At 42.2% G+C, this 26995-nt stretch overlaps 2 long non-coding RNA genes across 2 annotated transcripts in view; both read left to right on the forward strand.

Annotated features, from left to right (window-relative positions):
* Positions 1-12185, forward strand: part of LOC133251598 (uncharacterized) — a 30822-nt gene extending 18637 nt beyond the window's left edge. The window contains exons 2-3 of the long non-coding RNA XR_009737700.1: positions 2529-2607; positions 3875-12185. This is a non-coding gene — a long non-coding RNA (uncharacterized LOC133251598). The remainder of the gene's footprint in view (positions 1-2528; positions 2608-3874) is intronic.
* The window catches only part of LOC133251599 (uncharacterized), a 155073-nt gene that overhangs the window by 62835 nt on the left and 65243 nt on the right, over positions 1-26995 (forward strand). The window lies entirely within an intron of this gene.

Below are 26995 nucleotides of genomic sequence, written 5' to 3' on the forward strand. Positions count from 1 at the left end.
AGGCTGTGGTTTTTCCAGTGGTCATGTATGGATGTGACAGTTGGACTGTGAAGAAAGCTGAGCACCTTATAATTGATGCTTTTGAACTGTGGTGTTGGAGAAGACTCTTGAGAGTCCCTTGGACTGCAAGGAGATCCAACCAGTCCCTCCTAAAGGAGATCAGTCCAGGGTATTCTTTGGAAGGACTGATGCTAAAGCTGAAACTCCAGTACTTTGGCCACCTCGTGCAAAGAGTTGACTCATTGGAAAAGACTCTGATGCTGGGAGGGATTGAGGGCATGAAGAGAAGGGATGACAGAGGATGAGATGGCTTGATGGCATCACTGATTCAATGGACATGAGTTTGATTGAACTCCGGGAGTTGGTGATGGACAGGGAGGCCTGGTGTGCTGCAGTCCATGGGGTCACAAAGAGTCGGACACGACTGAATGACTGAACTGACTGCCTGAGACAAAAAACCTTGTAGGCAGGGTCTGAGCCCTCATGTTCCTTTGTTTTGAGTGTATGTGTTAGGCAAAAATGACTTGTTGGGAGGGAGGCTCCAGAGGGAGGGGATATATGTATACATATGGCTGATTCACTTTGTAGTAGAACAGAAACTAACACAACATTGTAAAGCAATTATATGCCAATTAAAAAAAAAAAGAATTATCTGTCTGTCCAGGGCTGGTGGGAGGAAGGGATGCTGGTGGAGGGTAAATGAACCTCATTTCATCTACTCTGTTCTCTGGTTGAAGCCCGTACCTGTTTCCAATTGAGGCCTTTGCAATAGGATTTAAAACATAGGCTGTCTGTGGGTTTTCACAAGGAAAGCTAATGCGGCAATGAGAGAGATTAAAAGGAGGATCTGGAGGGTGCTGAGCATTTTACCACCAACCCCAGGCAGTGGGACAGAGCACTGAAAGAAGTTTCACTTCCCTTTGGTTGTTCACACCCTAGTAGGAAATGGTACAATATCCAACACCCAAAATCTTTTAATCTTTAGTTTTGCCATTAGGGAGGAATTGCATTTTATCAAAGCATTTCTTTTCACTGTCACTCTGCCTTGCTCAAAATCAGGTGTCAGGGCAAGTAGATCTTATTTTGTATATTGGACATATTTCTTAGTAAGTGTTAAAAAATAAATATTCTCCCTAAAAGTCATATAAATTTCATTGTTTGAAGCACAGAGAAGATAAATAATAGAAATCAGACTTAATGTTCAGTTTCTGTTTTTATTTTGTGTATTTCCAGATTGCATAAGGGTGTTTTATTCAAAATGATTTTCCTTAATTACAACGTCAACATATTTGTATTTTACTTAGAGAATATATTTCTAATAAATCCATAAATTTATAAAAATATATTCAATGAAAAATTGGTACCAGTCACTGAGCATATAAATGACCATTCTTTTCATATTAATTAATACTAAGGTAGAAGTTATTCAGAACCAAAAGTCCAGTGGAGAACCTGAAACCCAAAGGCATGGGATCTGGCTAAGGTCCAGGCTTTGTTAATACAACTTGAAGAAAATGACCCCCAATTTTCTATCACATCCAGACATGCATATATCCAGTTTCCATAGCTAGTTGGTAAATTCTTTGATATTGGAGATCCAGCTTCTAGCCCAGGCTGTCTGATTATCTGTGTGATCATTGACAAGCAACTAGACCAGTAATCCCCACAGTCCTCATCTGTACGATGAAGAGGTTGGATGAACTGTGATTTGCACACTGTACTCCTCAGTACGTTAGGGTTCCCTGGGGAGGAAAAGGGCAGCTCTCTACCAACTTCTCCCGCTACAGTGGCTCTGTTTTTAATTTTTTTATTTTTAAATGCCAAGAGACATTTAAACTCATGGTAGTCAGTGATTAGGTTACCCACAGTATAAAAACAAAAAATTGAGACTTGAATATGGGTATTTGGTTGAAATGGGGCTTCCCTGGTGGCTCAGTGGTAAAGAATCTGCTTGCCAATGCAGGAGATGCAGGAGACGTGGGTTCCATCCCTGGGTTAGAAAGATTCCCTGGAGAAGAATATGGCAATCCACTCCAGTATTCTTGCCTGAGAAATACCATGGACAGAGAAGTCTGGTCAGCTATTGTCCACGGGGTCACAAAGAATCAGACATGTTTAGTGCCTAAACAACAATAATAATATTTGGTTGAAATAACATAGTCAAGTAAAAAATAAGCAATGTTTTACATTATATCATACATACATCAGAATATTTTAAAGGTGAGCAAATATTGGCAAATCATAGAAACTCTGTTTTTAATTATTATTATTTTTTTGGGGGGTTTTACAATTAAGGTTCGATTTAGGAAAACTGAATGATATCTAATGCATTGTTCAGCTTTCAAAAATCATATGTCCAGTCTCTTCTCCCAAGGTCTAGTTCAGTGAACACAAAAGGGCTTAATACATTTTATTGGCTAAGAAAATTAAAGGAAATAATAAATTTGTGAATAATGGTTGACATTGTTGGGCTATCTAAAATGTGATAAATGCTTCATAATTATTATTTCACTTTTTCCTCACCACAGCCCTGTGAGGTAGTTCTACTCTAATCCTCGTAGAGAAACTGAGATTGCTGAGATTGTTAAGCAACTCAGCACATTACTGGTGAGTTTTAACTATGCTGATATTTTAAAAGTATTTATGAAGTACTCATATTTGGGCCCCATTCTCAAACTTTTGTGTACCATTGTAGTTTTTCCTTGAGTTCTCTCATCTCCTCTATTCAAGAGTTCATACCTCTCCTGAATCAAAGTTTTTAAAGAGTATCAGGAAAAAAATCAGAAAATCATTTCTCTAGATCTGTGTTCTTGAGGCTGCTTTAATCATTCAGGGCACGGGAGGCAGAGGACTAGATGAAATGACCTAGTAAGATTAATTTCCAAGTTTCTCATTCTATTTTCTCATACAGTGGTGGCCAAGACACCTATTATATCCAAGACCATGTTTCTGAACAGATTTCTGTCTTCAGCATCCAGGGGACATGTGCCCTCTAATTAGCCCCACCTCAGCTTCCTCAAATAGAAATTATATACCTTAAGTGGTTCAAGATGGGAATTTTGCGGGGTAGGTGGTGAGGCTAGGTTGAGGCTTTATGTTTGAATTCTCCTCTTGTGGTACAACTTTAATGAACTAATATTTCCAACATGTCCCCTGTAAGCAAGAGTCAAAAAGGGAGCAGCTGGGGTTTTTAGGAAACTTGGAGAATAACTTTCCCAACTTTGTCTTCTTAGGAATCGATGTGATAGTTTCTTGGTGGCCTATACCTGGGTGTTAGATTGGTGGGTGGTAGTGATACCAGACCACCTGACCTGCCTCCTGAGAAAGCTGTATGCAGGTCAAGAAGCCACAGTCAAAGCTGGCTTTGGAACAGCGGACTGGTTCCAAGTTGGGAAAGGAGTACATCAGGGCTGTATATTGTCATCCTGCTTATTTAACTTATATGCAGAGTACATCATGTGAAATGCCAGGCTGGATAAAGCACAAGCTGGAATCAAGATTGCCAGGAAAAATATCGAAAACCTCAGATATGCAGATGACACCACCCTAATGGCAGAAAGGGGAGAGGAACTAAAGAGCCTCTTGATGAAAGTGAAAGAGGAGAGTGAAAAAGCTGGCTTAAAACTCAACATTCAAAAAATGAAGATCATCTGGTCCCATCACTTCATGGCAAATAGATGGGGAAACAATGGAGACAGTGATAGACTTTATTTTCTTGGGCTCCAAAATCATTACAGATGGTGACTACAGCCATGAAATTAAAAGACACTGGCTTCTTGGAAGAAAAGCTATGACAAACCTAGATAGCATATTAAAAGCAGAGGTGTTACTTTGCCAACAAAGGTCCATCTAGTCAAAGCTATGGTTTTTCTAGGAGTCTTGTATGGATATGAGAGTTGGGCCATAAAGAAAGTTGAGCACCCTTGAAGAATTGATGCTTTTGAACTGTGGTGCTGGAGAAGACTCTTGAGAGTCCCTTGGACTGCAAGGAGATCAAACCAGGTAATCCTAAAGGAAATCACTTCTGATTATTCATTGGAAGGACTGATTCTGAAGCTGAAGCTCCAATATTTTAACCACTCGATGCTAAGAATTAACTTTTTGAAAAAAAAACCCTGATGCTGGGAAAGATTGAAGGCAGGAGGAGAAGGGGACGACAGAGGATGAGATGGTTGGATGGCATCACTGACTCAATGGACATGAGTTTGAGCAAGCTCTGGGAGTTGGTGATGGATAGGGAAGCCTGGCGTGCTGCAGTCCATGGAGTTGCAAAGGATCAGACATGACTGAGCGACTGAACTGAACTGAGCTGAGGGAAGGTGTACTGACCCTGGGGTAAGGTTGGATAGGTTACACGGTGAGCTCAGGGCCTTCCAGAATGATCTTAGCTTTTTAGTCCCATGAAGATCCTGTTCTCCTATATCCTCACGGAACATCTGATGAGTCTCCTGAGGTTTCTCACTGTTACTGGAAGTTGAGCAGAAGAGTATCTTTCTCTTCCATGAAACTGTAAGCTCCCCAGAGGTTGAGGAATAATCATGTGTGTGTATTTGACCTCTGTTATCCAGTAGGATCTTCTTCCTTACATCAGCACCTGGCTTTTCTTTCAGCAGAGGCTTGAGGTGTTCCAAATACAAATTTTTCTGGAAATTTCTGTAAGTTGGAAGCATCTGTGTCTAGCTAGTGTTTGCCAGCACTGCAATCAGGATAATGGTAGGTGCATTTTTTTTCTGTGAAATCAGAAAATCGGTGAGCTTCAAGGACGCAAAGAGGAATGTTCATCTAATGACAGGTTCCACTCAGTAAACTCCGATTTCCACACTCCTGTTTGTCCTCAGTGTGATATGTCATCTTGTCGGCTTGTATGCTGCTCACTTAAAAAAAAAATTATTTGTTTATTTGGCTGCATTGAGTCTTAGTTCAGCACAAGGATCTTCATTGTGGTGTGTGGGGATTTTGTTGCAGCGCATGGGTTTTTCTCCAGTCACTGTGGGCCTCGGGCTCCAGGGCACGTGGGCTTACCCTTTGTGACTCACAGGCTTAGTTGCTCTGTGGCATATGGTATCTTATTTCCTCAACCAGGAATCGAACCTGTGTCCCTTGCATTGGAATGTAGATTCTTAATCACTGGATCCCCCGGGAAGTCCCTGGCCCACTTTTATTTGATCTGTTTGAAATACTTGCCAGCAGCCATCTGTGAGAAATCTTCTATTCCATCTTCATCCCATCTCTACACCAGTGGTTTTGAGCACTTTGGGGTCATGCATTCCACTGATACTATGATAATGGATATAAACCCATTCTCTGGAAAATTCATGTATGCACAGAATTTTGCACATAATCTCAGTGGATGTGATGACCTAATGACTTATGAGGCAATCATTTATTTACACATTTATTCATTTACTTGCTCATCACTTATTCACTTGTTCATTCATTTACTGTTAGCTAATGCTGCAATTTAGGTGCTGTGTTAGGTCTTGGAGACTCAAGAACAATGATCCCTACCCTCAAGGATTTTATAGACCAAGCTTACAGATGGTAAGTAAACCATCTGTGATGATAAATTTTATGTGTCAACTTCATGGGGATAAGGGATGTCTGGACAGCTGGTAAAACATTATTTCTGGGTGTCTGTAGAGGAAATTAGCATTTGGTTTTGTAAACTGAATAAAGATCGCCCCCACACCCCAATACTACTGAGCATTGTCCATCTATTGAGGGCCTATCTAATATAAATAGCAGATGGAAGGGCAAGTTTGTTCTTTCTCCTGGGCTGGGCTATCAGTCTTCTGCCCTTAAACATCGGCATTCCTCGTTCTCAGGCCTTCAGACTAGGACTGCAACTTAATGCTGGACTCCCCTGGTTCTCAGTCCTTCGGACTAAATTCTGTTACTGGCTTTCCTGGTTTTAGAGCTTGCAGTTTTTATGGTGGTAAAATATATACAACATAAAATTCACCATTTTGACCATTTTAAAGTGCACAATTCAGTGCCATTAAGTACATTTACAATGTTGTATACCCATGTGCTGTGCTCAGATCAGATGCTCAGTCATGTCCTCCTCTTTGCAACCGCATGGACTATTATAGCCCACCGGGCTCCTCTGCTCTCCTAGCAAGAATACTGGTTGGGTTGCCATTTCCTCCTCTGGGGGCTCTTCCTGACCAGGGATCACATCTGTGTCTCTTATATCTCCTGCAGGCAGACTTTCCACCACTAGTGCACCTCCGCCACGTCACTGTCCGTTTCCAGAACTTTTTCATCACCCCAAACAGGAACTCTGTACTCACTAAACAGGAGCTGCCTCTTCCCCACTCCCTTCTCCCCAGCTCCTGGTAATCTTTATTCTTCTTCTTGCCTATAGGAATTTGCCTATTCTAGATACCTTGTATAAGTGGAATCATACAAAATTTTCCTTTTGTTTTTGGCTTACTTCAGTTGGCATAGTGTTTTTGAGGTTCATCCAAGTTCTAGCATGTATCAGAATTCATTCCTTTTTAAGGATGAATAATATTCCATTGTGTATGTGTGTGTGTGTGTGTGTATATATATTATATATATATATGGATAGCAGTTCATCTGTTGATGGACACTTGAGTTTTTTCTACCTTTTGGCTACTGTGCATAATGCTGTTGTGAACACTGTTAAAGAAATATGTGTTTGAGTCCCTGCTTTTGATTCTTTTGGGTATATATCTAGATGTGGAATTGCTGGATCATGTGGTAATTTTATGTTTAAATTTTTGAGGCTATATATATTTTTCTCAAAAGAAATTTTTTAAATAATTTTCAAATTGTGCTTCGTGAATTGCTTGACTATTATTTATGATTGGTATTTATTATTTATGATTGGTTATTTTAGATTTTATTCTGTAAGATTATTATCCTTTTACTTTGGTAATCACCTAGCACAGTTATTCTCATACTTAAGCTTGTATCAGAGTCACTTGAAGGGCTTGTGCAAACAGAGAATTGGGCTCCATTTCCAGAGTTTCTGATTTGATAGGTTGGAGGTGAGGACTAGAAGTCTGTATTTCTAGCAAGTTTTCAGATAAGGCTGATGTCACTGACCTGGGAACCACGTTTTGAGAACCATTAACCATGCCTACTTGGGAATTCTTGAGGTAAAATAGAGCTTACCATCTGTTTTCAAATGTAATAATTTTATGAATACTAAACCTAATAATTGCTGAAGTTGGCATGATATTATAAACATTCATTGTAACATTGTAGTTTTACTTTTGTATTTTGTAATCAACAATCTTTTCAGGTCTCTAACATTTTTATAGCCGCCCCCCCCCCAAACTTATAGGCCTTAATTATTGTGCCCAAATCATTGATGGAGAGAATGGTTTTGCCCAGTGCCTATGTGTGCTCAGTCACTCAAACGTGTCTGACTCTTTCGGACCCTGCCAGGCTCCTCTGTCCATGGGATTTTCCCAGCAAGAATACTGGATCACGTTGCCATTTCCTACTCCAGGGTATTTTTCTGACTCAGGGAACAAGCCCACGCATGTCTCCTGTGTCTCCTGCATTGGCAGGGGAATTCTTTACCACTGAGCCACCTGGGAAGCCCACCCAATGCCTATAGATTTGCCTTATATATATATATTTGAACGACTGGGTTATTAACCCATTGTGTGAATGGGTCATAATTAATCACACCCAATCAATCAATCAATAAAATCTAGCTTGTTTGTATTGTTTTCCTTCTATAAGCAAAGCTTCAGTGACTACTCCTCTGTCTCAGGTGTTTACACTTCTGACTGCGTGTTAGAATCACCTTTCCTATTTTGTTCTCCCCAAATGTAAAGGGTTTATTCTCTTCTATCATCAGGAGTAGGAAATACAAAGTCTCCCCACTCCCCTCCCCACCTTCGCACCCAGTTCCTCAGTGTTAACGGTGATGAGATTGTCCAGGCAGTGCTGCCGTCCACTCCCAGCCTCAGGCCTCGAACGTGGCATAGCTGGCACTCAGCATTTTTCTAATCAGCTCTTCTACTCCTGTGCTTGGATCTCATTACCCGAGGTTTTGATTTGATTGGCCTGAGTGCTGCCCAGGCATGAATATTTTTAAAAAGGTCTTCAGGTGATTTTAATGTGCAGACTGGGGCTAAGAGTCACGGTTGTACATGCATCTTTGACCACGTGTACTGTGTCTTGTCTGGGCCAGGAGAGTCCCTAGAGATATGATGCTAACCCAGAAGAAGAATCATTATCTTTGTAAAAAATGATGTTGAAATGATTGTCCCACGAGTCAAGACATGCTGTGTTATCACAGCAGCGGCAGCGGCAACAAGTGTCCTGCTGGTTCTCCTCTGCTCTAAAACATGCGCACCCCCAGGCTTTCCTGGTGTAAATGCTTGTCTTTTAATTACCAGGGAGGAGGGAATGAGCGTTAAAAAGACAAGCTTCATTGCAAGAATCAGGACGGTGGCTTATTCCTTATTCTTAATAGAGTTTCTGAATTCAGTTGTTTTCATAATTTAAATTCTATTATCAAAGAAATCTTCAGTGTAGAAACAGTAGGACAGATTAATAAGTGAAAAGAAAAATACACAAGCGTCTATTTTCTATTTAATGAAAAATAACGAGAATCAAGTCTAATCATCTTGACAGCAGTGTTCAAGTGCAAATGTTACATTTTGGGTCAGAAAAGATGAATGACTAGTAGCAGATGCAGAAATTTTTGTCATTGTTGTATGTACTTAAAGACAGATGTGACTTTGCATCAAGCCAAAAACCCGAAGGTGATATTCAAAATGTGTAACAGCTGGTATAGCATGGGGCCTGGGGCTAGCCAGGACATTGTTCTGGTCTGTTTTGACCAAAAACCTGCCCTCCAAATACATTTGATACAGTGGTAGTAAGATTCTCCTGCTTTCACAAGCCTACCCCTCTTGTCTGTCACACTGCCTGAGTGAGATTCCACCCCTCACTTGAGTAAAAATTTTACTTTCTTGAAAGAGAAATACGGATATTTTTTTAAAAAGAGGATATGTGTTTGTATATGAGAACGTCCCCTCTTAATAGCTTTGTGCCTTGGCTACTGATTACTTTATAGTTTATAATATGAGTAGGTTCCCTGCTGGAAAGATTTCCTGGTGGGCAGGACATAGATTAGTTTAGTGTTGGTGGGGAGAGAGAAAATTCATGACTCTGGGCTTCTGCCTGGGCAGAAAAGACCTCACGTATGAGGTTATGTTATTAGGAATGGGGGCGGAATGGAAAGAGGACTTGAAGATCAATGAGGCCTGTTTTTTTTTTTTTTTCTGTTTTTTATCATTTTGCCAAGTAATTAACTTTAGCAAAGATGGCTAGATCTAGAAGAAACTAGAGATCATCTCTTCCACATGACCTAATTTATATGTAAGGAAGCTGAGCCCAGAGACAAAAAGTGACTCGTTCAAGGTCACGCAGTTGTTTAGGTTGGCAGTGTGGGAAGAACCGTAGTGTCAGAACCGGCTGTAGGGTCTGGCTCTGATCCTGATGAGGTGTGGCTCTTCTGCTGTCCTACAATATGGGGAATAAATTTCAGAAAATTTAAAACATATGAAGGGATGAAGAAGTCCAGAGTATACCGTTGTTGCATAAAACTTATTTTGCGCTGAAGCATTTGAGATCCTGAAATTGCTTATCTGCCTAAAAGCTCTCAAAAGAGCTCAGTTCTCATAAATCCCCTCCTTGGGAACAACTCTCTAATCTTCTTGGAGATGTAAAGCTGGCACCACACCAAAGCAGACATTGCTACAAAACTATTCTATCCCCCATATCTAAGTGTCCTTTCTTCCCTCTCTTTCTAAAAAGTCATTTGTCCCCAGAAGTGCCCTTCTCCTCCTCTTCCCTGATTAAGATGGTATATAAACCCCTTTGAGTTGCATCTTTTTTATGAACGTCCATGATTAAATCTATTTCTTTGCTTACTAATCTGTTCTTTTGAGCTTAATTTGCAGGCCCCCAAGAACTGAATATAAGAGGGTCAAGGAAAAGTTTTTCTCTATGACATGAATTATACAAAAGGCAAAAAACATTTAAAGATTTTATTCAAAGAAGATAGAGTTGATTCCAAAAGAAAATTTAAGAAACATTTATATAGTATGTTAGTCAAACTGTATGGATGGACCTGGAAATGAATTTGTTAAAAGATACAAAATTGGTTAATGTTCTACAGGGCAATGAAATTGTAACTTTTGGGATAGAAATTTGCAAGTTGTCATTATTTTCACAATGTTTGTTCTCTAAACAAGTAGAATGGCAAAATCAAAGAAAGTCCTAATTAATACTCCTCTGATGATGTTGAAGCTGAAACTCCAATATTTTGGCCACCTGATGCGAAGAGCTGACTCATTTGAAAAGACCCTGATGCCGGGAAAGATTGAGAGCAGGAGGAGAAGGGGACAACAGAGGATGAGATGGTTGGATGGTGTAACCGACTCGATGGACATGGGTTTGGGTGGACTCTGGGAGTTGGTGATGGACAGGGAGGCCTGGAGGCTGTGGTTCATGGGGTTGCAAAGAGTTGAACACAACTGAGCGACTGAACTGAACTGAACTGATGAGTTAAAAACAATGATACTGAAAAGACATACCTTTATCATGGTAGTTTATTTCCAAGTTGGATAAATTTGGCTTAGTATGTGAATATGATGAAAAAAAAATCTGAAGTACTCCTCAATTGTTACTATCTAGAAGGAATATGGGTTTCTGGAGTGTTCTGGGTCCTTCATTCTTTGAGGGTTCATCCATCTGTATATTTCCTATGTATACACTGCAAGAGGAAGTTATCCTAGGAAAGAGAAGTCTTGTTCCATACCATCAAACCTCCCAGTATCAGCCAGCCAAACTGCTGAGTATTGAAATCCTGAACCCAGGAGGGACCTACTCTTTGCTAGATGCCAGAGTAAACAGATTTATTTGTCAGTTTAGCCAAGAATGAGTGGAATTAAGTGAAGATTTAAACTTCCTGAAGCAGAAGACCTGTGGAATTGGGAGTGGGCACTGGGCAATGACATTTCTCTCCTTCTGTTTTGGGAGAAGGGAATGGTGCCTGAAATCATTTCACTTCTTCTCACCTTGGTAACAAAATCCGGCCACATATCTTGGTGATTCTCCAAGTCCAGGACTTGTCCATGAGGTCTGGTCAGCGCTGAATCTGCCCTGGTCAGCGTACTTTTGGGTGTCTGCTTCTCAATTTGCCTCTGTTTGCATTTCAAACGCTTCAGTTATTTAGTTAAAAACTAGTCTGTTCCTTGTTCTTAGGCGGGCAGTGACCCCACTGAAACAGTTTGGAAATGCTGCCTATATTTGTATCTCTCAGCTCCTGTCTCTGGGCTGAATTCTGTGTCCACTGTCTCTCACATACATGCAGAGGCATGGCTGTCTCTGGTCATGTTGTGGAATGTTTGGGGAATACATTCCTCCTTGTGCCTCTGGCCCTATTGAGGCGTAAAGGGGGATGCCTTTGACACCTCCCACTCCAGTTCTCATATCTCCTACACACCGCAATAGAATGGAGATAAACACACTATTTATTCATACCAGAAGCACAAGGAATAAATGACTGACAGCTTTTAATTTGTTAACTATCCTTGAGGTCTCATTTTTTCAAAAAATTGAAGCATTCTTGATTTACAGAGATCCCATTTTTAAGACATGTACTTTTTTTTTTAATAAGAAAAGTCTTGTTCGTTTTGAAAGGCTTAGGAAATTAAAAAATGTATTGAAAAGAAAATTTAAATCACCTAGAATATCACTATCCAGGGATAACAAATGTGGTTAACATTTTGCTATATTTGCTTCCAGATATACACATACTTCAAAAAAAAAAAAAAACTGAGATTCAACTGTTTTATTAACTTTTTAATTGTGGTTGAAGCCAATTTCAAGGGTGTAATTTCATGAATCAGTTGCTGCTGCTGCTGCTGCTGCTGCTGCTAAGTCACTTCAGTTGTGTCCGACTCTGTGCGACCCCATAGACGGCAGCCCACCAGGCTCCCCCATCCCTGGGATTCTCCAGGCAAGAACACTGGAGTGGGTTGCCATTTCCTTCTCCAATGCATGAAAGTGAAAAGTGAAAGTGAAGTCGCTCAGTCGTGTCCAACTCTTAGCGACCCCACGGACTGCAGCCTACCAGGCTCCTCTCTCCATGGGATTTTCCAGGCAAGAGCACTGGAGTGGGTTGCCATTTCCTTCTCCAATGCGTGAAAGTGAAAAGTGAATCAGGGGATTGTAAACAATTCTTTTTTGATCTGGGAAGTTGATGGGGTGGTAGGGGGCAGTGGGAGTTCATAGATATTCATGAACTAACACTGTAGAGGCATCTCCATCCAAAGAAATGCTGTTCTGTCCACATGTTGGGCTGGCAGATATGGTCTCTGAGATAGAGAAGATTTTTGGAGCTATTTATGTTACTGTGTGTGTAGGGGCCTTATTTCTCCTATTTGAGAATGTACGTACTCCAGCCTTCTCCAGCTTTCCACTTGTCACTATTGCCTACCTAGTTGAATGTTCAGGCTAGAGCTTGATTCTCACTTTCCTTTTCTGCTTACATTTTGAAGGTTCTGCCTTAAAAACTTTTCTGAATATGATCACTTAAAAAAATTTTGTTTATTTTTAACTGAAGGATAATTGCTTTACAGTATTGTGTTGGTTTCTACCAAACATCAACATGAACCAGCCATTGGTTTACCTATGTCCTCTCCCACTTGAACACCCCTCCCACCTCCCTCCCCATCCCACCCCTCTAGGTTGTTACCGAGCCCCTGTTTGAGTTCCCTGAGTCATACAGCAAATTCCCACTGGCTGTCTGTTTTGCATATGGTAATATATGTTTCCTTGTTACTCTCTCCATACAGCCCATCCTTTCCTTCTTCCCCAGCCCTGTCCATAAGCCTGTTCTCAATGTTTGTGACTCCACTGCTGCTCTGCAGGTAGGTTCATCAGTACCATCTTCCCAGATTCCTTATATATGTGTTGGTGTATGTTATTTGTTTTTTTCTTTCTGACTTACTTCATTCTGTATAATAGGCTCTTGGTTCATCCACCTCATTAGGACTCACTCACATGCATTCCTTTTTAGGGCTGAGTAATATTCCATTGTATATATGCACCACAGCTTCTTTATCCATTCATCTGTCAATGGACATCTAGTTTGCTTCCATGTCCTAGCTATTGTAATGCCGCAGTGAACATTCCAGTACGTGTGTCTTTTTCAATTTTGGTTTCCTCAGGGTATATGCCTAGTACTATCTTCACTGTTACACTTTGATCTATGTCTCCATCATTTATAACTTGAATGAGTTCAGTTAATGTTTATGGAAATAAAGACCAACCCAGTGAGAACAGGTGAAGGTTATCTGTACACAGCTTGCTGTAACAAGGGAGCCAACTGCCATCACTTGGGTTTTGGCTGAGACTCAAAAGCAGGCAGAGAAATGGGAAGATTTTGTAGTGGAGAAAAGAGAAGACTTTAGGTTTGCCCTGATTGGATGGTGTTAGTGTGGGGAAGTTCTCAAGGGGTGGGGGGCAGCTAGAGATAGGACATCTTATGTGATTGGTTAAGGGTGCATATTTGGCTTTCTCTGGTTTTCTAAGTTGGAAGCAAGGCCAAACTTTAATGAAGCTGCCAGTTATTAATCAATTCTGCCTGTTTTGGGCTACTAGTGACAGGAGTTGTTGTTTGGCTTCATGGAATTTTTTTCTAGAGATAGTGGTCTGACTTTGTACAAGTCTGCCTTATAAATAATAAGTGGGCTGGATTCATGGGCTCCCTAGATAATGAGTTGGTTTCTAGGCCTGGTTGAGGTAGTAGGCTGCTGCTGCTGCTGCTGCTAAGTCGTTTCAGTTGTGTCCGACTCTGTGCGACCCCATAGACGGCAGCCCATCAGGCTCCGCCATCCCTGGGATTCTCCAGGCAAGAACACTGGAGTGGGTTGCCATTTCCTTCTCCAATGCATGAAAGTGAAAAGTGAAAGTGAAGTTGCTCAGTCGTGTCCAACTCTTAGGGACCCCACGGACTGCAGCCTACCAGGCTCCTCTCTCCATGGGATTTTCCAGGCAAGAGTACTGGAGTGGGGTGCCATTGCCTTCTCCGGAGATGGTAGTCTAGAGTTCTATTTTTACATAGGGTTAGGCTGTTCTATGGGCTTCCCGGGTAGCTCAGCTGGTAAAGAATCCACCTGTAATGCTGGAGACCCCGGTTTGATTCCTGGGTAGGGAAGATACCCTGGAGGAGGGCATGGCAAAACACTTCAGTATTCTTGCCTGGAGAATCCCCATGGACAGAGGATCCTGGCACGCTACAGTTCATGGGATCGCAAAGAGTCGATACAGCTGAGTGACTAAGCACAGCACAGGCTGTTGTATATTCAGTCTCTTATGCTGTATTTGCATTCAAAACTTAATGGTGCTTCTTTGATGAACACTTGGAGACAACTTGATTGGAAAGTAACTACTGTTATTGTCATCTCCATTTACCTAGAAGAACCTGAGAGTCAGAGAGGTTAAGTAACTTACCCAAGATCACACAGTAAGAAGAGCCTGGCTTTAAACTTTGGCAGCTTTCACTGCAGAAACCACCACCTTAGACTACCTCCCTTAGCCACTTAGAGGCTGGAGTCACTCTGTCTTTGCCAGTATGTTAGCCAGTAAGAATTTAAAATGCAACCTCTCCATCAGCAGAATTTACATTTTGACAGCTACTTCTATTCCCGAGTAAGGCAATCCATTCTATATGACCTAACTCAACTTTTATCTTCTCAGTGAAACTTAACTCCATTCATCCCATTAAAAAAAATTAATTTATTAAAAAAAATTTTGGCTGCACTGGGTCTTTGTTGCTGCATGCAGACTTTCTCTAGTTGTGCCTCACAGGCTTCTCATTGCTGTGGCTTCTCTCTGTTGTGGAGAAGCCACCTGTGCGCCTGTGGGCTCTAGGTGCACAGGCTTCAGTAACTGCAGTATATGGGCTCAGTAGTTGTGAATTACTGGCTCTCCAGCCCATGGGCTTCAGTAGTTGTGGTGCATGGGCTTACTTGCCCCAAGGCGTGTGGGATCTTCCTGGACTTCAGAGATCGAGCCCACGTCCCCTCCGTTGACAGGCAGATTCTTAACCACCGGACAATCAGGGAAGTCCCGCATTTCCCTTTGAAATATCCAATGTGAAACCATTTGCCTCAGATTGGGACTCGAACCCAGCCAAAACCCAGTTCAGGACTCAAACCCATGTGACCAGGACTTGAACCCAGCTAAATCCCATGGTACCTGGTTTCAGGACATGATGAAATTCAGGTTCTTAATATCTGCTCACAGAAAGAATTCAGTGAGGGACAAAGTGATAGGTAAGAAGTGGATTTATTCAGATTTGGAGAGGATTACACTCCACAGACAGAATGTGGGCCATCGCAGAGGGTGAGTGTGGGGGCCCTGAAATGTGGAATGGTTAGCTTTTATGGGCTGGGTAATTTCATAGACAAATGAGTGGGAGGATTATTCCAACTATTTTGGGGAAGGAGTGGAGATTTTTAGGAGTTGGGTCCCTGCTCACTTTTTGGTCTTTTGATAGTGCCTTGGAACTGTCATGGCCCCTCTGGGTGTGTCATTTAGCTTGCTGACTGAGGATCAAGGTCTAGTCAAAGTGGACTTGTCTGCCATCTTGGATCCACTTGGTTCTAATTGGTTTATGTTGTATCCTTGGGTTAGACTTTCCTGGTGGCTCAGACGGTAAAGCGTCCGCCTACAATGCCGGAGACCCTTGGGTTATGCCATTCTTTTAAAAGTTGTGCCCTGCCCCCTTCCCTCCTGTTTCAAATTGACTGTAGAATATGAAGGATTAAATCTCTGAGAGGAAAATGGAAAGTGTTGTGACACCCACTGTACACACACCCAGAAGTCAGACTGCCTGGGTTTGGTTCTCAGCTCCCTCACTCAGTAGTTACAGACCTTGGGCTGACCTCTGAATTGATCTAAGCCTCCATTTCCAAATCTGTAAATGGGGATGATGGTACAATACTACCTGTCTTATGAAGCTTAAAGATTCAAATATCAGACATAAAGCACTTGCAAATGCCAAGGCAGATGGTAAGTTCTCAAGGTCAATTAAAACAGAAATACTCTAAGAAGATTCTCTCCTATAGCTTTAACTAACGAACTGTGGAAGTGGGAATTTAATTGTCAATAGTCTGGGCTGGAAAGGGAGGGGAGAACAATCCTACAGAGTACTCTTTTTCAAAAAATTGTCTGGGGCAAGTGAAGACTTCTCAAAGAAGTTGACAGAAAGTGGCATTGCCACCCATCCGGCTCCCTCCCCACACATACTTCCCACTCACTTTTGAGATCCTCCGATGATTACAAGGGAAAAGACTGAATAAGATTTCATTTTTACTGATTGAGTTGAACAATTGGTCTTTGTAAATCCAAGTAAATACACAACACATTAAGGACTTCAAATCTTCAAATCCTATTTTATTTGTCTTCTGTGGGTCACTGTACTTGAAATAAGTAGAAGCCAGATAAATAGGCATCCACTGGAGGAACAATACAGGGATGCCCAGCCTTTTGTTTGCTGAAATAATTGCATATCAAGGGCTTTATCCTCTACTTTGGTACAAAGCACAAAAGAATAATTTAAATTTCCAATTTAACAAAATAAAAGAGATCCGCACCCCCAGCACAGTTTATTCTGTCTTGGTGGCATCTCCCCATCCAGGGAGGATGTGGCACAAGGAGAGAAAGAATTGGCTTGCTCTAGCAGTGCCGCAGCCTCTGGAATCCCTGGGTGGCCAGGGCAAGGTCTCTGGACCCCTGCCTCATGACTTCAGGAGGGTGGTGAGAGCGTGGGTGCAGGTGCACCTGCGTGAATCGGGGTGGAATTTGTGGAAGTTCTTATCTGATTGCCTCTGTTTTCTAATGAATTAGAGAAGCAAAGTCAAGTGCTGAAAAGGGGGATGGGGACTTGTGGTTTGCAGTGAGGGGCAGAAGCATGAAAGAATTCTCAGTGTGGGTGGAAGAGTGAGTGGACTAGCAATGGGAGCCACTGATGTTCACGGTCATGACTTGACAGTGATTAGTCGGTATGGTTATATTTTTCTCTAGCCCCTTTCAGATCTCAGTGTATAGGGACAGAACAGGCAGAGACCTGATTTTAACTGAGAAATGTATGTTTTAGCCAAGTGAGTCTGACAAAGTGAGAAAAGGCCAGGGGATTGGGCAAGCGGGAGCAAGGATTACAGTGGGCAGGGAACCCAAGCCTCTGTTCACTGTCCCTCCTCCTCCCCCATGCCGCATCCTCACTTGGAGAATGGAATGCTTGAAAGCTGAGATTTTGAGGGGTTTTAGTGATTGGTAATGACAAGGTCTAGGGTCTGGGGTGAGACCATAGGAGAGGCTGGTGGAGTGGCATAGAGACCAAGCTCATCAGAGGCGAGAAAATCAAGGAAATGCGTGAACAGGATATTGGAAGGGTCAACAATAGATACCAGAATCACCAGTAATTAGGACTGATCTGGTACTGCAGAGAAGAACAGTAAGCCAGGAACTAAGTATTCAAGGAATAAAAGGGGTGATGCTGGGAAAAGGACTGTGACAACAAAAGGTGGTGGGTGGTCTAGTCTGAGAACACAAGATTCAGAGCTGCAGAGGTTTTACAGAGGAAGAGAGGAGAATGGTCTGGAAGAAAGGATAGATACTCCCTCTCCAGAGGATGGAGAGAGTGTAGTTTTTACTGGGGGGAATCTTTAGGACAAGTCTCATTCTCAGGGCAAAGCCAGGATTCTGTTAAAAAGGTCCCTTTAGAAATTCAGCCAACAGAGTAAAGGGGTAGAGAATGATACATAGTAACCCTAGAACAGAGTGGGATAAACATGCTGTTGTAACTACTCAGAGACCAGGCAGGTGGGAGGGTTCTGGGTAGAAGGTGACAGTTGATCTGAGTCTAAGGGATGGGTACGAGTTCTCCAGGCAGATGAGGAGGAAGGAAGGCGAAAAAAAGAGCCCAGACAAAGGCTTGGGGGCACGGTTGGATGTGGGGAACAGAAAATAGGCTGGTGAGAATAGAGGAGGAGGGATGTGGGGCTGGAGAGTCTGAGGCAGGGGTCCCATCATGAAGGGCCCTGAACGCCATATTTGGAGGCTGAACTTTTCTTGAAAGTGGTTATGTGCTGTTGAAGGAGTATAAGCAGGACAGTGGCTGGATTTTTAAATATTAGTAGTATTGAATTCAGTAAAGCAACCATTCTGTGATTTGCATTTTTTTTTTAATGTGTGTATCTATGAATACAGATATCTATTTATCTATATAATCCCAGATATGAAGCTGATTCCAACTGTTCCATACCAGATTGTTGGCATCTTGGACTCAACCAAATACTAAAGATTTAAGGCAGAGGCCAGAGCATTAAGTGTCTTGGGGAAGGGCCTAAAGACTCCCAGGGATTAGGAGTCTTTGCACAAACATAGACCTGAATTGGATTCTCAGGTTTTCAATGACTAGTTTATTGCCTAGGACAAAGTACTTAACTTCTCTGACTCTGCTTCTTATCAGTAAAATGGGATTAATAGTCCCTATTTGAAGGTTTGTGTGTGGATTAAATGAAATCATGCAGTAACGTACTCAGCAGACTGACTGTCACATGATAATTGCTCAGTAAATATTAGCTGTTGTTTTAATGATGTGTGAACTTCAAGTCCACACATGTACCTACATTACTTCGTCTTGGGTTTGACTGCATATTGCAATGGCCTAGTTCTACTTTTAAAAAACAGGCAGGGGCCTCCCTGGTGGTTCATTGATTGAGAATCTTCCTGCCAGTGTATGGTTTGATCCTTGGTCAGAAAGATCCCACTTGCCCCAGAGAAGCTAAGCCTGAGCTCCACAACTACAGAAGCTTGCGCACCGAGAGCCGGTGCTCTGTAACAAGAGAAGCCACCACAATGAGAAGCCCGAGCACCACAATGAAAAGTAGCCTCTGCTCGATGCAACTAGAAAACGCTGCAGGCAGCAATGAAGAAAGACTCAGGGCAGCCAAAAATAAGTACCTAATTAAAAAACAAACAACCAGTATAACCTGGTTCCACTCCAGGGATTATGATGAATTTTGTCAAGGGTACAGCCTAGGTATTTTTATAAACTCCCCAAGGTGATTTTAATGTGCAATAAAGTTGAGTGCTGTTGCTTCTCAGGGGCAAGACCTTGTACCAGCATCAGTAGCATCACCTGGGAATTAGTTTGAAAGGCAAAATTTCCCTGATCTGTTGAATCAGAAACTCTGGGGGTGAAACAGCAATCTGTGTTTAAAGAAGCTCCCCAGGTGATTCTCATCACACTCAAGTTCTCATAAGTCCTGATCCAGGGCTAGCGGTTCAGCGTGGTCATTTCAGCTGTTGACCTCACTTACATTGACCCAACAGGTCTTTCCAATTCTCCCCTTCCATTTCCTAGGCATTCCCTCACCTGCCTTCCTTTTTTTCCTTCCCCTCTTAACAAGAGGTTAGATTTAGGGTTGAGGTTTCTTTTCTTTCGCTTATTTAATTTTATGTATTTTATTTTTATTCTATCAGGTACTCTTGCATTCTCCAAACAAAATGCTGATGTTGGGAAAATGGAGGAAATTTCCCCAACATTTCCTGGAGCTTAATAAGGAAAATACAGTTCCTAATCCCACGGAATTCCCAGTTGTCATATTGATTTATAATAAATGTATGTTTGGTCTTTGTCCCCACTTCTGGCACAGACCTCCAAAATTGGAATTTCCCTTGGAATTTTCTGTGATGAGAGCATTAAAAGTGTCTTTTGTTGTGTTAATGGTAGCTTCTGGACAACACCTAAGGAAGGAGGCTGGTTGCTAGGAGACCCAATCGTGTGATTACAACTTAGAGTTCCACCCCCTGACCTCAGAGCAGGGCAGAGGGGATGGTCAATGAGTTCGGTCTCCAGTGGCCAATAATGTAGTCAGGTGGACCTACATAATGAAGTGGCCTTAAAAGCCCAGGAGGCCTGGGTTCAGAGAACTTCCCGGGGAAGATGGGGGCCCTGGAAGGGTGTTGAACCTGGAGAGGACATGGATGCTTTCCCCCGCCCACCCTCCACCCGTCTTTTCAGGGAGTCTGGTAAGTAAAATGTTCTTTTGAGTTTTATGAGCCCCTCTAGCGTATTAATTGAACCTAAGCAGGGGGTCTTTGAAACCTCCAATTATTGCTGGTCAGTCTTAAACCTGGGCTTTCCATTGGTGTCTGAAGTGGGGAGCAGTCTTGTGGGACTGAGCCCTTAAGTTGTGGGATATGATGCTACCTCTGGGTAAACAGTATCAGATTTGAGTTGAATTGTAGGACATCCAGGTGGTGCTGGAGAATTGCTTGGTGTGGGAAAGGACCCACAACACATTGGAAGCGGAGTCAGAAATTTATCTGCATTAAAAATAAAAGTGGCTACCTGGATGGAAGGGAGGTTTGGGGGAGAATGAATACAGGTACATGAGTTTGAGTGAACTCTGGGAGCTGGTGATGGACAGGGAGGCCTGGCGTGCTGCAGTTCATGGGGTCACAGAGTCGGACACGACTGAGTGACTGAACTGAATACATGTGTATGTGTGGCTGAGTCCCTTCTCTGTTCGCCTGAAACTATCACAACACTGTTTGTTAATTGGCCATGCAGCTGCTGCTGCTGCTAAGTCGCTTCGGTCGTGTCTGACTCTGTGCGACCCCATAGACATACCCCAATACAAAATAAAAATGTAAACAAAAAAAGTGGCTAAACTGTGCCTGCCTCGGGCAGACTTGTGCAGGGTGATTTAAGTCCTAGGCTTGCCTGTTTTATATCCTCCTCCTTCCTGTAATTTTGTACTCTCTGCTCTGCCCATGTGAAAACCTATTCTTACGTTTGGCCCTACCTCAGCCATCCATAAGTTAGTTTGAGCTACTCTGAGAATAAGCCATGTTTGCTTACCAGACTGCATGCACCCGAGGAAAGGGGCTGTGTCTTTATTTCTTCCCGTGCACACACTTCTCCAGTTCAGACTCCTGTAATAACATGCCACTTATATTTTTCAATTGTTTAATTGAAGTATTGTTACTTTACAATGTTTTAGTTTCTGCTGTATAGCAAGGTGAATCAGCTATTGTAGTTGTTCTGTTGCTAAGTTGTGTCCAATTCTTTGAATCCTGTTGGCTATAGTGCGCCAGGCTTCCCTGTCCTTCACTATCTCCTGGAGTTTGCTCAAATTTATGTGCATTGAGTCAGTGATGCTTTCCAATCATCTTGTCCTCTACCATCCTCTCCTCCTTTTGCCTTCAATCTTTCCCAGCAGCAGGGTCTTTTCCAGTGATTCGGCTCTTCACCTCAGGGGCCAAAGTATTGGGGCTTATACATATATCCCCTTCCTCTTGAACCCACCCCCACCCCCATCCCACTCTAGACCATCACAGAGCTCACAGCTGAGCTCCCTGTGCTATGCAGCAGCTTCCTACTAGTTGTCTGTTTTACACATTGTAGTATATATATGTCAGTGCTACTCTCTTATTTGTTTCAGCCACTCCTTCCCCCACTGTGTCTACAAGTCCATACTCTATGTCTGTTTCTCTATTCCTGCCCTGCAGATAGGTTCATTAGTAGCATTTTTCTAGGTTCCCTATATGCGTTAATATACAATACTTGCTTTTCTCTTTCTGATTTACTTCAGTCTGTGCAGACAGACTCTAGGTCCATCCACATCACAGCAAATAACCCAATTTTGTTCCTTTTTATAGCTGAGTAATATTGCATTGCTTATATGTATCACTTCTTTATCTATTCCTCTATCAATGGACATTTAGGTTGCTGCCATGTCCTGGCTATTGTAAATAGTGCTACAATGAACACCCCCGGTGGCTCAGTGGTAAATAATCTGCCTACCAAAGCAGGAGATGAGGGTTTGATCCCTGGGTGGGGAAGATCCTCTGGAGAAGGAAATGGCACCAGTATTCTTGCCTGGAAAATTCCATGGACAGTGGAGCCTGGTAGGCTACAGTCCATGGATTGCAAAGAGTCAGACATGACTGAGCAGCTGAGCATGCATGAACATTGGGGTACATGTCTTTTTGAATTATGTTTTTCTCATCCACTTGCATTTTTAAGTGCTGAGCAGCAGTGGCTTTGGCACCACAGAAGAGGGTTTGTCTGCAGCCAGCTAGCTGTGTAACCTTGAACAAAATCATGGAACATTTTGGCACCTCAGTTTTGTCATCTATAAAATGGGCTTGATGATGGTTAACATCATACAGTTATGAAGACTATATAAGATGATGCATGAAAAGTGCATTGGTCAATACTGAGGGTATTCACTGAGAGCACTCAATGAATGGTATGTATTAATCGTTATTTATTAAATTTCACTTCTGCTATGGAAGGATAGGTTTCAGCCAGGGCAATATGATAAAATTAATGTCAGACGCTAGTGAGCTGTTGGGAAGCTTTTGGACAGAGTGTTTTCCCTGAGTTACAATTCCTACTCTGACAACCCCCTTTCTAGGCAGCCCAGAACTCTCCTCCACCAATGTCTCCAGAAACACCCGTTGCTGAGCCCATCTTATGCTTTCCTGTGGGCTCACCAGTGCTGGTGCGAAAACTGCCTGGTGTGTGTGTGCCTATGTGCTAAGTCACTTCACTCATGTCCAACTCTTTTCGACCTTATGGACTATAGCCCGCCAGGCTCCGAAGCTGCCTGGAGCAAGTCTTAAATCTTTTCAGGGAGTTTAATACCTTGCAAAAGCCTCAAGTCTATTTTAATTGAATTATTTCATTCAATGTCAGGCTTAAAGAGCACCCTACAGAGACTCAACTCTGAATGAATGCATTAAGAAATCAAATAGTATAGATGATGGCATAATCCTCCAGGCAGATATAAATAGAATCTCCTCTGTTGCCCTTTCATTTCCTTGCATTAGTTAATAAACACACTTTTATAGCATCTTTTTTTTTTCTCCCCCTAATATTCTTTAGTTGCCTTAGTACAAAAGAGAACAGAATTCATAATAAAAAATATATTGGGGAGAATTTACTATCTGGATTTTCAGGGCTGGAAGGGATTTTCTACATTATATATATATATATGAAACTTATAATTAATACACATAATTTACCTGGTGTGGGGCAGAGATCTAGAGGAGGAGATGACTTGGCCAAGGTCACAGAGCTTCACCTCCAATGAACTCAGCTTGAAAAAGACATAATCTTTGTTCTGGATGAGTATTGGGAGCCATAGAAAAACTTGGTGTGGAAAAATGAGTAGATCAGGGCAGAGGTTAAGCGGGAGGGGTGCACAATCTGGTCTCAGATTACTGGGGGGTTGAATCCTAGTCCATCTCATGATTGGGCAAGTGATTTAAAATCACCATTGCTGAGGTGTAAGTTTCCTTTCCCCCAAGTAGGGGTAATAACACTACCTACCCCAGAGTGCTGCTGAGTCCAGCTACAGTTCACTAAAACAGAATACTGTACCTCAATACATATTAGTTGTTATTGTTGTTAACTTTTTTTTTTTTAAAGCTCTTATTGGGATGGTAATGGGAAGGTTCTCCATCTTTAGTGCTTTATGGCTCCTTGTAATGAGTCAGTTTCTGGCCCCTAAAAAGAAAGTCCCAGTGGTCCTTAATTTAAGGGCTGATTTCTCTGCTAATGAGAGTAGGTAGAAGAAGGGCAGGTATGAAGGGTCAGCTCCATCAGAGAGGGCTGAAAACAATGCCATTTGATCCTCTGAGACTATCAAAGTGAATTTAAGAGCTTAAGAAACATGGGAGCTCCGTGAAAGGAGGTGTGAGTAACAAAAATAAAATGTTACCAAGTACGTTAACATCCATTGTCTCACTTGATTCTCAATTATATATGATTATATATTCTATAGATTCTATGTAGTAAGCCATTAACTCTCTTGAATAAACAAATGAATAGTTGGATAGGCATTATTGTCCTATTTGAATGAGGAAATGGAAGCATACTCTTTGCTAGGTAACAGACTTCCCTGACATTTAGTAGCTGAAAGCAACAATGACTCCTTAAAAAAAATTTTTTTTTATTGATTTACAATGTTGTGTTAATTTCTGGTATGCAGCAAGGTGATTCAGTTATACATATATATATATATATATATATGTTTTCCATTACAGTTTATCACAGGATATTGAATATAGTTCCCAGTGCTATACAGTAGGATCTTATTTATCAATCCTGTATACACTAGTTGGCATCTACTAACCTCAAACTCCCATTCCATTCCTCCCTTCCACCCCCGCACTTGGCAACCACAAATCTATTCTCTACAACTGTGAATCTATTTCTATTTCACCAGGAAGTTTATTTGTAACGACTTCTTCATGATTCTGTAGTTTGGCAGGATGGCTCCTCTGCTGGTTTTGCCCAGGTTCAAGATGCTGGAGAGTCCATTGGATTGGAAGGTCCAAGAGACCTTCGTGGTGTATGTGGCAGTTGGTGTTAGCTATGGGCTATGATGCCTTGCTTCTCCCCCACGTGGCTTCCCCTCCTCCACAGACTAGATGAGCTTCCTCAATTGGAGGTCTCAGGAAAGGAGTCCAAGATGGTGAAGACAGAAGCTGCAAGGCTGTTGCTTCTACCACATTTTATTTGTCAAAGCAAATCTCAAGGCCAGCAAAGATCCTAAGGTTGGAGAAACTCCCTCTGTTGATGAGAAAAGCTATAAAAGCGTAGTTATATTTATTAGGAGATTAGCAAATTTAATCCTTTACTAGCACTCGATCAAGGTCCCAGAGTTCATACGAGTCAAGGCTATAACTTGAACGAGGCTTCTGTAACTCCAGGGCTTGTGGCCTTTCTCCTGAAGCACGATCACATTTGTGGTATGAGTAAACATAACTCAGGGGTAAGGCAAAGGCTTTTTGCCCTTAGACATCTTAGGACATTGGGGACCTGATGTGTCTGAAATATGTCATAATCCTGAAACACTGTGGTTTGGACATAACATAATTCTTTATTTGTAAACTGTACAAAAATAAAATATTTTTAGGTAGTATAATTTAGAGTAGGCTCTTTGAAATGAGAACAGAATGGCTGGCCCTTCCAGGAGAACTAATGTACTTCACTCTCTGTTTTTCATAGAAATACAGATCTAGGAAAATAAACTCTTTAAAAAATGAAGTATGAGGAAAGGCCATGTGGTTCCTAAGCATTCAGCTGAAGCTTGAGAAGATGAAACAAGGGAGATTGAAGACAAAAAGATCAAATTTCAAGCCAGCAGAGGCTCCTCTAAAACCTTAGAAGAGAGTAGTCTGTTGAATAGAAGCCTTGTAGGAGAATCTGCTTAGAGTCCCAAACCATAGTGATCTGTTATGAGCAGTAGAAGAAAATGATTCACAAAATGATTTGTTATACTTTTTTTTTTCCCTCCTGATGCTTGTGATGGTGCAAACTTTAGAACTTTACTGTGATTCCCCAAACATACTTAATGGCAGTCAAAATGGTTTCTTGGAGGAGAAAAGAGTAACATATAAATGCCTGGTCTCCCATTCCTGGCTGCTAAGGAGAAGGAGATTGGTGCTCAGCTGCCTGCCTCTGCAGTGCTGACTGAGGCAGTGGACAGAGCCTCGGGACAGAACAAAGTGCCAGGAGGTGTGCCACTCTGCAAGAGAAGGGCCCTAGGCTACCAGCGAGAAAGGACCTGGATGGGACGCACCTGAGAGGCTGTGAGGGAGGAGAGGACACCTTTGGGGAGAAGGAGGTGTGGATCGTCTGGGAAGATTTTTAGGAAGTTCAATGTTGTTCTCTAATGGGGAGTGCAATTTCTCTTTTGTGCTTAAGGACACCTCTAAATTCTTTGATCCTTGAGACTCCTGGGGTGTGTTTATTTTGAACATAACCCCACACAGAGAAGCAGGAATTGGAAGTCCTAGTTCCATTTGGGTCATGCTGTGTCCACCCATGATCGTTTGCTCAGTCATGTCTGACTCTTTGTGACTCCATGGACTGTAGCCCACCGGGCTCCTCTGTCCGTGGATTTTTCCAGACAAGAATGCTGAAATGGGTTGCCACTTCCTCCTTCAGGGGGTCTTCCCGACCCAGGGATCTAACCCTTGTCTCTTGTATCTCCTGCGTTGGCAGGTGGATTCTTTACCACTGTGCCACATGGAAAGCGCTTGGGTTACGCTAGCTTTCTTTTAATCATATTTTCCAGGCGTTTTCACCTTTACAGTCATGATTTTTTTTTCCCAGATGGTGGGGGGTTTACCAATCCTATAGTTTTTTTTTTTTTCTTCCCTAATTTTGTTGTTGGGATGTTTTGCTGGTGTTGAGTTCTGGTCTCTGTATACAAGGCTCTTGATGAGAAGTGCTCCCTGGCCAATAGTGAGAGTTCAAGATATTGCTGATCCAGCAGCAGGCTTGTTCAGGGCCCAGCGCAGGCTGCTGTGAACTGCACATCTGAGCATTGGCCTGGTTTCTCTAGCCCAATATTGCAAGTAATCTAGCAACCCTGTTACTGCCCCAGTCACCCTGGCATTGGAGCCAGCAGGCATTAAAGTCATGGTCATTTGTATTCCTAGGTGTTTCTAGACAAGCTTTGTTACTCATGAGAGTCAATTGTCATCTTGTTTCATTTTCCACTTCCTGCTCTTTCATGTTCTTTTTCTGGCTCTGGAAAGGGCATCTGAGTAGCAGGATATTTGGATTAAGATGAAAAAACAAGAGGCTTCCCTGGAGTGCTGTCAAAGCCATAATGATGGTAATGAGAGCACATACATATATAGGTTTGTTGACTCTTTTTTTTTTTTCCCCCTTTTAAATTAATTTATTTATTTTGTGTGCTTAGTCACTCAGTCATGTCTGACTCTTTGCGACTGCATGAACTGTAGCCCACCAGGCTCCTCTGTCCATGGGGATTCTCTAGGCAAGAATACTGGAGTGGGTTGCCATGCCCTCCTTCAGAGGATCTTCCTAACCCAGGGATCGAGCCCAGGTCTCCCACATTGTGGGAAGATTCTTTACTGTTTGAGCCAC

The sequence above is a fragment of the Bos javanicus genome, chromosome 7 (genome assembly GCF_032452875.1).
Source record: "Bos javanicus breed banteng chromosome 7, ARS-OSU_banteng_1.0, whole genome shotgun sequence".
Lineage (NCBI taxonomy): Eukaryota > Metazoa > Chordata > Mammalia > Artiodactyla > Bovidae > Bos > Bos javanicus.